The sequence below is a fragment of the Echinops telfairi genome, unplaced genomic scaffold (genome assembly GCF_000313985.2).
Source record: "Echinops telfairi isolate 266 unplaced genomic scaffold, ASM31398v2 ScPeMD7_2573;HRSCAF=3158, whole genome shotgun sequence".
Lineage (NCBI taxonomy): Eukaryota > Metazoa > Chordata > Mammalia > Afrosoricida > Tenrecidae > Echinops > Echinops telfairi.
The window spans coordinates 6,653,376-6,667,599 of record NW_022106471.1 but is presented as its reverse complement, the minus strand read 5'-3'; the positions used below and the strand labels follow the sequence as shown (position 1 = coordinate 6,667,599).

The 14,224-nt window shown below is 50.2% G+C and overlaps 1 protein-coding gene and 1 non-coding gene across 2 annotated transcripts in view; both read right to left on the bottom strand.

Moving 5' to 3' along the window:
• The window catches only part of SPRED2 (sprouty related EVH1 domain containing 2), a 122,893-nt gene that overhangs the window by 71,545 nt on the left and 37,124 nt on the right, over positions 1 to 14,224 (bottom strand). The gene's annotated exons all lie outside the window — the stretch shown is intronic.
• On the bottom strand, positions 10,872 to 10,942 carry TRNAG-UCC. The gene has a single exon. It is a non-coding gene; the product is annotated as a tRNA-Gly (tRNA).

The window sequence follows — 14,224 nt, the reverse complement described above, 5'->3', positions numbered from 1 at the left end:
TTCTACCCAGAGCAGGGATTTCCTGAGAGTCAGAAATCCACCCCAATACAAAGAGGGAGGAGCAACTGGTCTGAAATAGTGGCCTTCCAATCTCATCTGTAGGAACCCTGGTGGTGTAGCGGGGTATCCACTGACTGACTGACTGCAAGGTCAGAGGTTCGAGTCTACCACTTGCTCCAGGGGAGAAAGTTCAGGCTGTCTGCTCCCGTGAAGATTTTTTAAAGTCTCAGAAACCCAAAGAGGCAGGTCTAATATGCTCTATAGGGTCGCTATGAGTTGGACGAAACTTGCTATCTGTCTGTCTTATCTGGGTAGTACTGAGCTGGCCTACGGGGAAGGATGACAAGCTGTTTTGGGTGAGACTGACCTGAAGGCAGAAGAGTACAACTGAACAACAGAACACGCCCTCCTGGTAACGCCAGGCCCGTCTCCCTCCACCCTACTCCCCCAATGGGGGGCCAGGGAGGAGACTGGTCTGCAAAACTGGCGAAGAACAAAATTAGGCCAGGAGGGGTGCTTCTGAATAGATTTCTTAAACATTCCTCTGCTGATCACGATATAATTTTTTGCAGAACAATACGCCCTGCCCTAGGCAGTTTATGGTTAGGGGGTGGGTCACCCCCTCAGCCAGGCCCCCGGGACAGGAGGGCGGTCTCCCCCTCTCCCAGCCTCTGGGAACGTACTTGCTTCGAAGCCACAACTGGCAGCTTCACTTTACTCATTTCCAGTGTGGGCCTGGACGACTCACTCACTGCCTCTGAGTAGAGTCCGACTCAGAGTGACCCCAAAAGACAGGGTAGAACTGATAGGCACGGAAGATGGTGGGTGATATACACTGTAAACAGGGAGCCCGCGCGAGGGATGCCATTGTAAGCATTCTAGTTGCCAGGTGCCTTGACCTCAGGGCGAGCTGCCCCTTAGGATGTTCTAGGAGCAGAATGCAGGGTCTCTCTTGCGAACACTGGGTAGATTTGAACTGCACGCTTCCAGTTAGCTGGTCGAGCGCTTGATCCATGGTTCTCTCAGGGACTGTGCGCCTTTCTATTAAGTCTCATTCTGAAAAGTAATTTAAATAAGGGGTGAAAATGAACTCTTCATATATTTCATACAGCTGAACGTATCTAAAGGAAATTTCATCCCAGCAAGGAGCCAAGGAATGATGAATAAACTGCTTGACACCCTCTTTCTTCCTAGGAAGTCTTCCAAAGCCAAGCCGGCATGTGTGTGACATACTCTCCCAGTCTGTCTCAGGCCCGGAGCTCCTCACTGCGCCTGCTCAGCAGGCCCGCGGGCCACGGGGGCTTCCACAGTGCATCAGAGGCAGGGCTTGGCCTGCTGCAGTACCTGCCAACCCAGCTACCCAGATCACCCCAGGGGAGGGCTGGTGCCCATTTTAAAACCGTGGCATCCCAGCCCCACCTCGCAAGGCCTCCGCCAAAGGCATCTGGCCTCCCTCCCAGTTCCGCTGCGGCACAAGCCGCCACCACCCACGCAGCCTGGTCGCCAAAGCCTCTTGCAAGAATCAGATGAGAAGGCTCACATTGTTGAAATGCCCACCAGCTTGCCTCGTTTCTGATTTGTATGCACAAAACGCTGAAGGGCAGGCCACCAAAGGGATCGGCTATATTCCCGGCAGGGTATGGTGGGTCCAGAATGTCCACCCTTACGGATCCAAGTCTATTTGTCTGTCTGGTCCGAGGTTGGCCAAAGCGTCCACGTGGCTTCTCCTTCTTCCTTGGGGCACAGTCCTGACCACCACCCATCTCAGCTCCCATCTGTGACGGGGGGTGGGGTGGGGGGTGGGGGTCTTAGGAATCACAACTCCGTGAGGGGCACGGTGATTCTTCAAAGAGCAGACTTTCCAGCAGCGCTATGGTCTCACTGTGGGCACGGCCACAGGGCCTGGGGTGGGGTGTGCGTGGGGCTCCCTCACACCAGCACCTCCGAGGAGCTACCGCTTCATCTCCCAAAGGCTCTTGCTGCAGAAAGAAGCCACTTTTCACCTGGAAGAGGTGGGCTGCGGGTACCTATGACAACTCACTCAAGGTCATTACTCCCCAGGGTCACCTGAGCTTCCTGTGCTCTGACTCCTTTTTGTTTGTTTGTTTTGTTTGGGGGGGGGGGTGCGGGTGGCTTGTTAAGTCTTAAACACCAGGGTGCTGGGGTGCCTAATAGAAATCTCTCAAAGGGAGCCGGCTGACAGAGCAGTATGGAAACGCTCTCTTATCATTTGGAGAAAATAATTTAGGCCGGGTAGATAAACATGTCCAGGAAATACTTCTATAGAGGTCTTGATTCTCTGAAGATTAATAACTTGCGGAACCAGAGCGCAGCCTCAAACTCAGGAGGAAACAGGCAAGTTATAAAAACAGGAAGAGCGGGAAGTTTATTTTTGGATGAATATTTGTTCTAGGGAAGCTCTCGATCCCGACAGAAACCTTGATCTGCGGGTCATTGGCTGCAGCTGAACAGCTGTGCTACATGTTTCCATAAGCTGTCCCACCAGAGATTTCCGGGTCTTTTGGGGAAGGGCCTCGCCCCACTCCTGCAAAACATCTGCTTCGCTGCCCCCCGGGCTTAGAGACGCCTTCCCCCCTGCATTCCTGTTTGTCAGTAGGATCTCCAGCCGAGCCAGAAACCCCAGCCCTCTCCGACTACCTAAAAGACCTCCTCCTCTGCACGCGCAGTCCTCAAAGCCTGCCCAGTGAGGCCTGCCAGGTCTGCTTCAACAAAATGTCCTCAGCCTCCTGCTCGGAGCCACCCCGGCCTCACCAGCCTCTCCAGTTCTGCTGCCCCCGGCCAGAGCTGCCCACCGCTCACGGAGCCAAACCCAAAGATGATTTGACAAATACAGCTTGGCACAATCTAGCTCACCCCATGGTGACAAACCCACCTTCCCAGGCAGGGCCGGCCGTCGCATCTGCGTGGCCCCAGTGAGAAACGAAGAGTTCACGGGCCCCTTTGGTCAACAATGAGGACACATTTCAAGATGGCGATGGCGCAGCGCAAAGCCAAACGTGGGGCCTTTCTAAGCAGGGGTGCTGGGTGGCTGCCCAGGCCTTCAAGTCCACGAAGCCAGCCCTCTCCTTCACACACACAGCAGAGGACACCGAGACTGAGAAATGGCCTCCTCACCTGCCCCCACCCTCCTCCCCTCCGGGGAGACTTCAGGCCAGGGAAATTGGTTACCGCCCTCTCCCATTCAGACCCCACGGCAGGCCTCCTGCTTTATGGTACAATTCGTCTGTCTGTCTGTCCTGTCCTCTACAACTGAATTAGGCCAAGAGTCCTCGGGCGCCAGGCTCCCTGCTTAAAGTCATTTCCACCCCGCACCCCCACCCCAATTCACCTTTCCAGAACAAAGCCGACATATTGCAGGTCTGCCGGAAAGTTCTGAATGTTCCCGAGCGGCAGCTAGACACACAGACAGACACTCACAAAGCCTCCCATGACCTTGCCAGGTGACCGGTTAAAAGAGTGAGAGGGAAGGTTCCCTGAAAATCTTCCCATTACATAAGGTGTCCTCTGGAGACAGAAATCCCCAAGTGTTGAGGGCGTCGGAACAGGAACTTCCATTAACGGCCATTATGAAACCGGCTGCCCCAGACACAAAGGCTGCAGGTGTTGACTTTGGCAGTGGCTTCCCAGGTAGCCAGGCCAGTGCGGTGGCCCACACCTCACCACCTTTCTGGCGGCTGCCAGCGCTGTGGGGAAGAGGGACGGGCATTGCCTCCTCCCCCTTCTTCTGCCTGATAGAGAAATGGCTATCAACTCCGGAGGAAGAGGGTGGTTTAATCTTGTTCTCCACCTCCAACCCAGTGCCACTACCAAGTAGCATAAGGGCAGTGAACCTCGAACAATGCTCCCTAGGGGGGAGGACGTGGGTGTGGTGTGGGGGGGAGGCCTATGGGCCCCAAGTTCTTTCTGAGCAGAGCAGCCGCAGGGCCGATGCTGGGAGCTGATGGCTGGGTAGACAGTGATCTCCACTACTCTTTAAATGCTGGCCCACTTTATTATTTGTTTAAGTGGAAGGAAAACAATGAAAATCCCAAATAGCTTCCTACTCGTTCAGACAGAGTTGATTTTTCCAGCAATTGTCAACTGACGAGAGGTTGGGGGGGGGGGAGCAATGGGGCTGTGATAGTGTATCAGAAACACCAGGTATTAGAGCTGTGTGCCCTCTGGGCTTAGAACAGTGGTTCTCAACCTGTGGGTCTTGACCCCTTGGGGGGTGGGGGTCGAATGACCTTTTCACAGGGGTCACCTGATTCCTAACAGTAGAAAAATGACAATGACGAAGTAGCAACTAGAATAATTGTATGGTTGGGGAGGCGACCATAACATGAGGAACTGTATGAAAGAGTCTTGGCATCAGGAAGGTTGAGCACCGCTGTCTTAGAAGCTCTTCACCAAACACAATTAAAGCCCTTTCCTACCTGAATGGGACCTTCACTACCCACAAGAGCAGCAACGGTGACAGCAGCAGCTCACACCCGAGCCAAGTACTCCTCCGTTATGGTTACGCTCCACCATATCCCTCCTGATGCCAGGTACAAGCCGTACTCTCCCTGCTGCTGACTGGTTTCGTCACTTACTGTCTATCCCCTTAAGAACGCGAAGTCAAGATGGCCCGAGACCCCGATCTGCCTCAAGGACCTACTACGCCCTTCATGTAGCCACACTATCCAACACTGTCTCAAACCTTACAGTGGGGACACAACCCTACGTCCCACCTCCACCCCCGGGTCTTAAGAGGAAGAGGGGTCAGGCACCGCGCCCAGGCTGGGGACCCAGGAAGGCCATCCTGATGCAGGCTCCTTGGCCCATTCTGTATGCATGCTTGGGCCCCAGGTGTAAAAGCATCTTTTACGAAATCCACTTCGGAGACCCAACTTGCCCGGCCACGTCTCTCCCTGAAAACATACTGGATAGGTTTCCACATACGACTCTTTCAGAGCAACTTAAAAAAAAAAGTTGAAGCTGGTTTTAATGTTACACAAATAGACACTTCAACTGTGAAGAGGCAGAGCTCTGAATTCAGAGGCCCGTGGGCCTAGCTGTCCAGCTCCGAGGAGGGGGCAGAATGGATGGATGTTGTACACAGAGGCTAGCGCTCACTTCTAGTCAGCCAAAGTTCGGCAGGCTCTCTTACCGAGATTTGAAAACCCACTTCTAGTAATGTGCCATCGGGTTAATTTGAATCACACCAAAAATAAAGGTCAGCACCCTCAGGCCTCGGGAGCCACAACGAAGGATCAAATTCTGCTCTGGGACCAAGAAGTGGAAAAACAACATAAACTTCAAAAACATACCTGTCAAGGCTTCAAACTTATCTTTAAGTGCGCTGAACTTGTAAAGTTCAGACACTGCAACATTTGCTTAAGACAAAACCAATCTGAAAAATTAACATAACCCCGTATGACATGAGATGCTAATTTGTTTCTAATCTAGAGCTATCCACACCACCACCCACTGCCACTGGGAGGATTCTGACTCATTAAAGCTCACCCCCCAAAAACCCACTGCCTTCCAGTCCATTCCAGCTCAGGGTGGGTGACCCGCCACATAGGCTGTACATCCTTAAAGGAGCAGACCACCTCCTCTTTTTCCCAGGAAGCCGCTGGTGGGCTTGACCTTGCAGTTAGCAACCCAAAGCCTTAACCCACATCTAAGCTCAAAAGGCTAATTTACCACAAACATACAGATTTAAATGTATCTAAGATTCTATATAGGAAGCCGCTGCTTCTGAAAAAGTAAGGAGTATAATTATCTGCTTTTGGGGGGAGTGGATCTTGGGCTTCTATCTTCTGTGCATAAATATCTAAAAGCCACCAAGCTCCGCCCCCAAACAAACAAACAAGGCTTGTATCTTCTGTGCCAGGTCTAAAGCGTTGCGTTGTGACCAGCAGAATCAGACCAGCACACTTCACACTAAGTGGCCCCATATGGCAGGAGTGTGGGATAAGAAAGTTCATCTGAATGAAACCAAGAGCTTATAAACTCTGAAATGAGCCCTCGAGGTAAGGATTGCCCGCCTCCGATTATGGCCAGGGCTACAGCCCAGGTCTCTGAATGCACTCTGTCTCAGGTCTGGCTCGGCTGTACTGCGGCTTTTTAGCCCCAGGCTCACAGCTCTGACTGTGGCCAATCCTTGAGTCACAAAGGTGCGCTGAGGAAGTTGTACTGTTTACCTTCATGAGAATGTACCTGGTGAGAAGGCCTCATCTTGGGGGAGAGAGAACTAACTGCTGTAAGTCTCTGGATCCCCTTGCCTGACCACAGGGAGAGGAAAGGGCGGAGAGCAATTTCCCCCCTCAAAAAAGGCAAACAAATAAGAAGACACACCCCTGCTGTGTTTGCCTTCCTAGGCACCCAAAGCAGAGTCCCAAAGCCCTCACCAATATATAAAGATCCTATTATTTAATTAAAATGGCCTTTCTCAGCCTCGCTCCTGGCCCACCTTCTCCCTTTCTCCCTGGCTTGGGGATGAAATTGCTCTCCTGGGTAGCAACACGGCCAGCCACCAATAGAGCTAATAGCCACAGGGTAGTGCAGGTGAATCACCTGGGGAACCTGGGTAGCCAGGGAAGATGATTCGGGTTCAGTAAGTCTGGGGGAGGGCATCGGGGTTCTTCCTGCATTTCCAAAGACTCCCCCAACTCTGGTGCTGGCTGCAGGGGGAACAGGGAGTTTGAGGCTCTAGGAATTAGGACGGGCCCTTCTCCAAGCTCTTGGAAGGGGGGGAGGAATGGGGGTGGTGGGGTGGTGGGTGGTGTGTGTGTGTGTGTGTGTGTGTGTGTGTGTGTGTACTCCTCGTCGCTCTCAAAGATGCAGGGGCTTGTGTCTTCCAGTCCGCCCATTCTCCCCGTTGCACCCCAAAGAGATAATTCCTTCCCGCCACCCCCACCCCAAGCAGCAGTACAGAGACACGGTATCCATTTCCCCCCTTTCTTTTAAGGAGAGATTTTACCTTGAGAAGCCCCATTTTTTCCCCTCTGAATACTAAAACTTCTGAGCATCTACCTTTTCAAATGAGAAAGTGAGAAAGAAAAGTTTAATTTTATACCCCCACCCAAAAAAAACCCAACAAAGTATGTTAGAGAGACAGGGGCTGCTCATATTTTTGAGAGTTAGAAGTTAAATCCAGATTCCCTGAAAACAAAATACAAGAGCCAAATGTAAAATCTGTGTAGGCTTAAGTAACAAGCACCCAAAAAAAAAGAAGTAGCTGAGGTGTTGTTTGATCTATCAAAGACCAGATTTTTAGGACTGAAGAGTAACCTCGCCCCCACCCACCACACCCCCACCTGAAAAGAAATCTGGATTTGCGCCTCTACATCATGCAAGAGGAATGTCAGTCCCCTCTCATTGTTCAGTTAACGTGACAAAACAAACAATTAACCAGACACTGGCGAAGTTCTCAGCAAGGGACAAGTTCAGACAATAGCTGAAGCTATTTCTTTTTTTGATACACAAACGGAGTTGCTCTAACTTGAAAGACCTTTGCCACTCACAGATTTGGGGGAGCTAGACATTTCTTGGCAAGAAGGGTAAAAGGGCATCTACATGGGAAACGCTGAAGTAGACGTTTTACCTGTCTCTAAGGAGCTCTGGTGGAGGAGTGGTTCTGCATGGGGCTGCTAACTGCCATGGTCAACAGCGTGAAGCCGCTCCTTGGGAAAAAGATGGGACTTCCTAGTCCGGTAAAGAGTTGCAGTCTCAGAAACTCACAGGGGCAGTTCTACCCTGTTCTCCAGGCTCGCTGTGCATCAGCTTCAACTTCATGGCAGCGTGAGTTGGTTTATCCATGTCTTTTTACACACAGAGGAAACCACCATGATCTGAATAACATCCTTTACATGTTTTTGTTTTCCTTCAGAGCCGCATGTACACAGCCAAAGAGCCACCTCTGGCTGGGGAGCCCTGCAACATTAAGTGGGGGAAGGGTTGGTCATTTTTACCCACCACTTCCCTTTGTAAACGAGAGCCACCTGAGAAGCAAGAGCCATCCAGCAAGAACAGCTACCTGGAGCATGTTCAAATTCCTGCCTCAACTGGCAGGAGTCATGGCCTTGCAAGGAGACCGCAGAGGAGCAGCACCAGAGGGAAGGGACAGAGCATGTGGGTGGACTTCCTGGGCCATGAAGGTGTGGCCAAGGGACCGCATGGCTGAAAGGCTGAAGACCACAGAGACTTGGCTGCAACCTGAGAAGCAGTACTGCTGTGAACCCAAAACTGTATCCTTCCTCTTTCCTGATCCTGACTTGCAGTAACCTATCAACTTTTCTAATACCCGCCCCTCCCCAATTATGAGTACTGGCTGGGAGTTCTGTGCGGCCATTGAACGCAGAAAGGAAACTGTGTCGTGGGAGGAATGGTTGGTGTCAAAATACGGTAAGAGAAAGATGGAGGGTGGAAGCCTGTGGAGTTGCTGCCCTGTCGCAAGTTATCCTTGGGCTGGTGCGTAGGATGATTATCCTTGTCCCTACTGCAGCCCCAAGGGGCAGATGTGGCCTCCTCACGGTATGTGCAACTCCCCAGAGGTTAACCAGGGCCAACCACGCAAAATGTAACGACACGGGGGACAGGCAGTCTTAGGGGCACAGAGCTGTGGGCTGGTAATGCTTCTAACACCAGCCCTGTCCTCAAAGAAGACTCAACCCCAACCGCTCTCGTGGGAGATTCCGACATATCCCCAAAAGGTCGACGGTCTCGGGCAGAGGAACCCAAGTCACCTTCAGAGAGACGAAACGGCCGATGGCCCAGACCCAGTGAAAAAGGGGAAAAGAGGAAGTGTTTCCAGAAATAGCCCAGGCTGCACCTGGACCCAGCTCTGCTGCTGGCAGACAAGACCATGTGGCAAAACTGAAAGCACCCCATCACCAGGGGCCAGCAACGGTGCCGTGGAAATCCCCACCCAACAGGGAAGGTTGCTTCCTATGGAGAAGGTCAAGGACCGTCTGGGCCATGGTGCTGAGCTAGAGAGAGGCAGCAGTTGGCCGTGTGGCCAACTCAGGAGTCCAGCATGGGCAGGGACACTGTCCGAGAGGGGCAGCCAAAGGGACAGCTGGAAGGTGGGCTCTGTGGGGCTGACTGTGGTGCTTCAACAGCCTGCACTCGGCCGCAGGCTGCCTTGGTTCAAACCTGCTCTCTGTCCTGAGCTGTGTGTCCCTGGACAAACACCTCAACCTCTGTGTCCATGAGGATTAAAGGGTGCTGTTCACCACACCAAAAGCAATGAGAACAAGACCAGCCATGAGACACACTATTGAGAGTGCTTAGATTTTCCCTATAGTTTCTAAAGGAACCTTTATTGATTTTATCAAAACCTATTGCCAAGGCCCATCAGCTTGTCCTTTGTCACTGTGTCTTGGGTCTTTCCTCAGCTCAACGTATAGACATGCCTGGTCTACTGGAGTGAACTGTCCAGGGTGGGACCTTCAGGGTTAACGCTGGGAAGGTTCTAAGGCCAAACAGGACAGTCAGTCACCCTCCTAAGAAACATGGAACCCAGAAGCAAATAGGAGTTGCGCCTTTAGCAGAGATAACACACATGAACATTCTGGGGTGGTTCCTGACAATTGTTTTGCTACGGGCATGGCTTAGGCAAAATATGGATGCTATGTGGTACTGAGTTCGGGATTCTTTATCCACTTAATGCTGTGTTCTCTGTTTTCTTAGCAATTCCTCAGAAACCCTTTTTGCCACTGCAAGCGGAATATCTGGCACCGTGGCTTAAATCACTTTTCTAGGTTCTCCAATCAACATTTTCACTCATGTACCTTTAAAATCCTTCACCACCACCGCTCATGTGTTTTCAGCTGATTACTTTAAGTTCCTAGAAAAAAAGAGATGTTGGGCCAAAGACGGTCAACTTGAGAGGGAGGAGAGGGCAGAGAAAGACTTTGATCATTATCAAATTACTTTCCAGAATGGGTCCATAAATTCTACTCCCAACAAGGGTTTGTGAAAAATGGCTGTGTTAGTCTGGGTAAGCTAGAAAAATAAAATTCATAAACACTATTTTATGAGAGTTTTATATACAGGTTAATTGTACATTCAGCATCTCAACCCAGTCAAGTCAGTCCAAGTCCGTAAGTCTGACATTAGCCCATATGTCCAACACCTATCCGCAAAGTCCTCCTCAAACTCACAAAACACATGCAATGAGCCAAAGGCAGGAAGAAAGCCGCATCAGTGAGCATCCGTGAACATCTCAGCGCTGGCAGGGGTCTCCACGCGGCTGCTCCAGCACGCAGGGCTGCATCGGGGTACACCCATGTGGCTTCTCCTCAGGGATGTCTCACAGGAGGCGAGCCTTGCCAGCTGAGGCAGAGAACTAGCTAAGGCAGGTGCACACTGGTCTGATCATCAGAGAACAAGAGACCAGGGAACCAGAAAAGCTAGGCTCACTGAGCCATTTCTCTCTCTGTCCTTCAATTAATCCCACGTTTATTGGCCAGGTTTGCATAATAAACCTTAACTATCTCAACGGCCCCTCCTCACAGTCACAGCAGTAATTAAAAAGACTTTTCTGCCTGAAAGCCCTAGGTTGGGAGATTAACAGGTTTTCATGTTGGCTCTACTTAATAATGTGTGGGATGAACTATTTCAGCTCATGCTTCTTGTTATTAGCCAAGGCCCGGTCAGCCCAACTCAATTGGCGAACCCATGCACCAGGGCCAGCAGTCCTGCACCACCCATGTTCACACTTTCTGTGAAGCCATGGGGTTTCCCACTGGCTGGTTTATGGGAAACAGGTTTTTCTTCCCAGTCTGTCTTATTCTGTGAGCTCCACTGGAACCAGCCCGGCATCTCGAACAACATAAGCCCCCACCCCAATCATGAACATGCGGTAGCTGCACACAAGTTGCACTGGCCAGGAATCGAACCCGGGTCTCCTGCATGGAAGGCAAGAATTCTACCACTGAACCACCAATGCCCTCAGGATCTCGTGTTTTTAAGCCAACTACATGTTTCTGCTCTGTCTGGAAATGCTACCATTAAATATATATATATATGCTGTCTATTTTCCTACGGGCTTTCCTTTTCTGTTTTCTTTTGTTATTTCCTGAATGCTTCTCGTAATTATTGAGACCCTCTGTGGTATGTGTCTGCTGTATCCGTGGCATCACACACACAGAAACACAGAAAATGATTCTGTGATTTCCTCCAGGGCTTCCAATACTTTCGGAAAGGAGGCAAACAGCAGACTCAGTAGTCGCCTATCTGCTCTGCCAGTGTTTTTTAATGGTTGTCATAAAAAAGAGAAAAAAAATGACCTCTTAGTTTTGATGTATGATGTGAGGCAAGGCTCGACACTAGAAGGAAATCATAAAAGTCACGGTACAATAGGGTTGTGTTAAAAGGAGGAAACTGTTATAAATTCAATCTGCAGGATGCAAACCAAGGGTCTTGTAGGAGACTCACTCTCCGAATGAAGCAGCTCATTAAAAAGCTGGATTCATCAGAACGTGTCAGGGACACCGGTCCTCCTCCTTCCCAGGGCCCTTGCCTTCTGTTGTACTGGGCTGTTGGAAGTGCCCAAGTCCAGCCATGAGAGCAGAGGCCACACGGAATGAGAGGAGCCCCGCCCCAACCGCAGTGATGGAGAGCGTCCATGTCCTCGCAGGAAAACAAGGAACGGGGTGAGCCGGTTCGAAAAGCAAACCACATGCCTCTCCTGTCTCCCTTTCAAGAGGCAAGAAATAAATGGATAAATAACCACAACGAGCTCTTGTTTTAATACAGATGACTGCTACCAAGATAAGAAGGCTGTATTTGATTCAAAAGAATGAAGCCCGTCATTCAGCCGTCTTTTAGATATCGCCACGCAGACACCACTACTGTGGAAGACAGGGTGTGCAGAAATGTGGCCTCCTCTTCCCAACCTGTTCCTTCACGAAGTATTCCATCCCTGCGCTCTTCCCCAAGATCTGTAGCAGGAGAGTACTAATGTGCCTACTGTTGAAACAGCACAGGTTTTTAAAAAAAAAATTCAAATAATCTTATGAAGGCATAATCCAGACATCATAACATTCAATAGCTCAGTCCTACCAAGCAGTGTTGGACAATCGCGACCACAATCATTTTCAAAACATTTTCTTCCTCCTTGTACTCCTTGACACCAGCTCGTTATGCATCCTGTCCCCCCCACCCCCGGGCCCCCCAGGAGCCCTTGTTCTGGTTACTGCCTCCACAGAGTCCCCGAACCTGGGCTTCATATACCAAGAAACAGAAATATACATAGCTGCAACAGTGACAAAGCACAACAGAGATAAGCCCTACTCTGCAAACAAAACAGAAAATATTAAAAACCAGATCAAGCTCAAGGTGGATCAAAAAGGAAATCAAATAACAAAGTTTTAACCATTCCGGTCAGACTTTATCATTTGAATCTACTATCAACGTCTCTTCAATACTCGGTCTGATAACCAGGTTATCCCCGTCCTTCACTTACGGTCAGAGGGGACTCACCGGAGGCCCATTCCATGTGTACATTCTTTTCATGTACTTTGGGCTTTTGCTACCATACACAGATTTTCACATTTTAAGCTGCGATGCCATGCCCTCCTTTGGATTTGTTGGATTGTACCATTTACAATCCTTGGATCACAGATGTTGGGGTGCTCCTTCCGTGGTCTTAATTGGCACCTCACTTAGATTGCTTGTTTAACAAGCCTGTAAGACCTCAGAGGGCATAGTTTATGATAGTCGGACACCTTTAATTTCTTCACCACTCTGCTATAACAGCCGTATCATCTATGTCTCCTTCATGGGGGCACATATCCAGTAGGACCCTGACTAAGAACTAACTCTTGGATTGGAGCTAGGATTAAGTGAGAGCTCCAAATGCATTCCTAAATCTATTTTTCTATCTGGCTCTTGGTTCACCTTAGAGGCATCTTTATTATGTTATGACCAAGAATCTGATCGATCATGTTCCTGGAGCATAAGGTCCTGTTTATAGTGGGACTGATTCAGCCCATGGTGATGTATTGAAAACACAATAGAGAAAGTGAGATTAATAAGTGTAGGCTGGTTACAAATCGCTATACATGGATTACTGACTTGAACAGATTAAGCCCTTAGATAACTGGGCACTACTTACACGGACAACGAGAGCTGGTAATCAAACAAACACCATAGTATTATCCACTGACCAGGTCAGACACAGGCTTACATATCTTAATAAAGCACGCTGGGTGTTGCAGTAGCAAGCACATGTCAGGTTTTGTTTTTAATAGTCATCATCAAGAGATTGACCAGAAATAGGAAGATTTCCTGGCCCCCCCCCATCCTGTTCTTTTGGGAGAATCCAGCCAACTCTTCACACAATCATCTTCATTGCCAATTGGTGGGCGACTTCGGTGAGGGGAGCAGAGGCCATGATGGAGTGAGCAGGGGTAAGACGGGCCAGCTCGGGCACTACCCATTGGAGGAGCTTCAACAAGCTATGTCGCTTTCTGAACCTTGGGGTACTAAAACATTACAAGCGGGGGCTGCTAAGAAGAAGGGGTGGGGAGAGGTGGAAAAGCCCAGGCAGGAATATGCTGTCCATAAGGAGCCCTAGTGGTGCTGTGGGCTAGGCGCTGGTCTGCAAAAGGCAGAGTGGGTGGTTCAACTCTGAACCAGAGGGGGCACGATGTGGCTGTCTGCTCCTAGGAGATACACCCTCCACGGGATCCTTTTATGAAAGTCCAGTGAGCGATTTACATTCTCATTTCCTCGCAGGTAGCGACTCTGCTGAAATACATCAACCGCAATTCGACGACAGAGCAATTGTGCCTCATTAGGTTTGGGAGGAAGACGCTGCAGCGAAGCCTGCTTTTAAAATCCACAGGTGCCTGGCAGAGGGTGCCGCTTTCCGGAGGCCTGCCACGGGTGGGGGTGGCTGTTGGCGCCCTGCGGAACCAGGGGGCAGTTGTGAATGGACAGGAAACAAGGGTTATGGGGAACGTCTATTTCAAAGCCATTTCCAGAACCAAATAAAACGCCGAGGTGTGTATCTTGTAACCTGCTCTGAAAACCAGATGACCTCGGAGCAAAATCGGACTGAGAAATGTGCCATCTGGGGTCGGTTTCCTTTCCATTAAAAAAGCAGTATGTGGAAGAAGCACACCAGCCTATGCAACCACAAGGTGTCGAAGGGATCAGGTGTAAGGCATCATCAGAACAAAAAATCTTACCATAGTGAATGATGGGGGGAGTGCGGAGTGGAGAT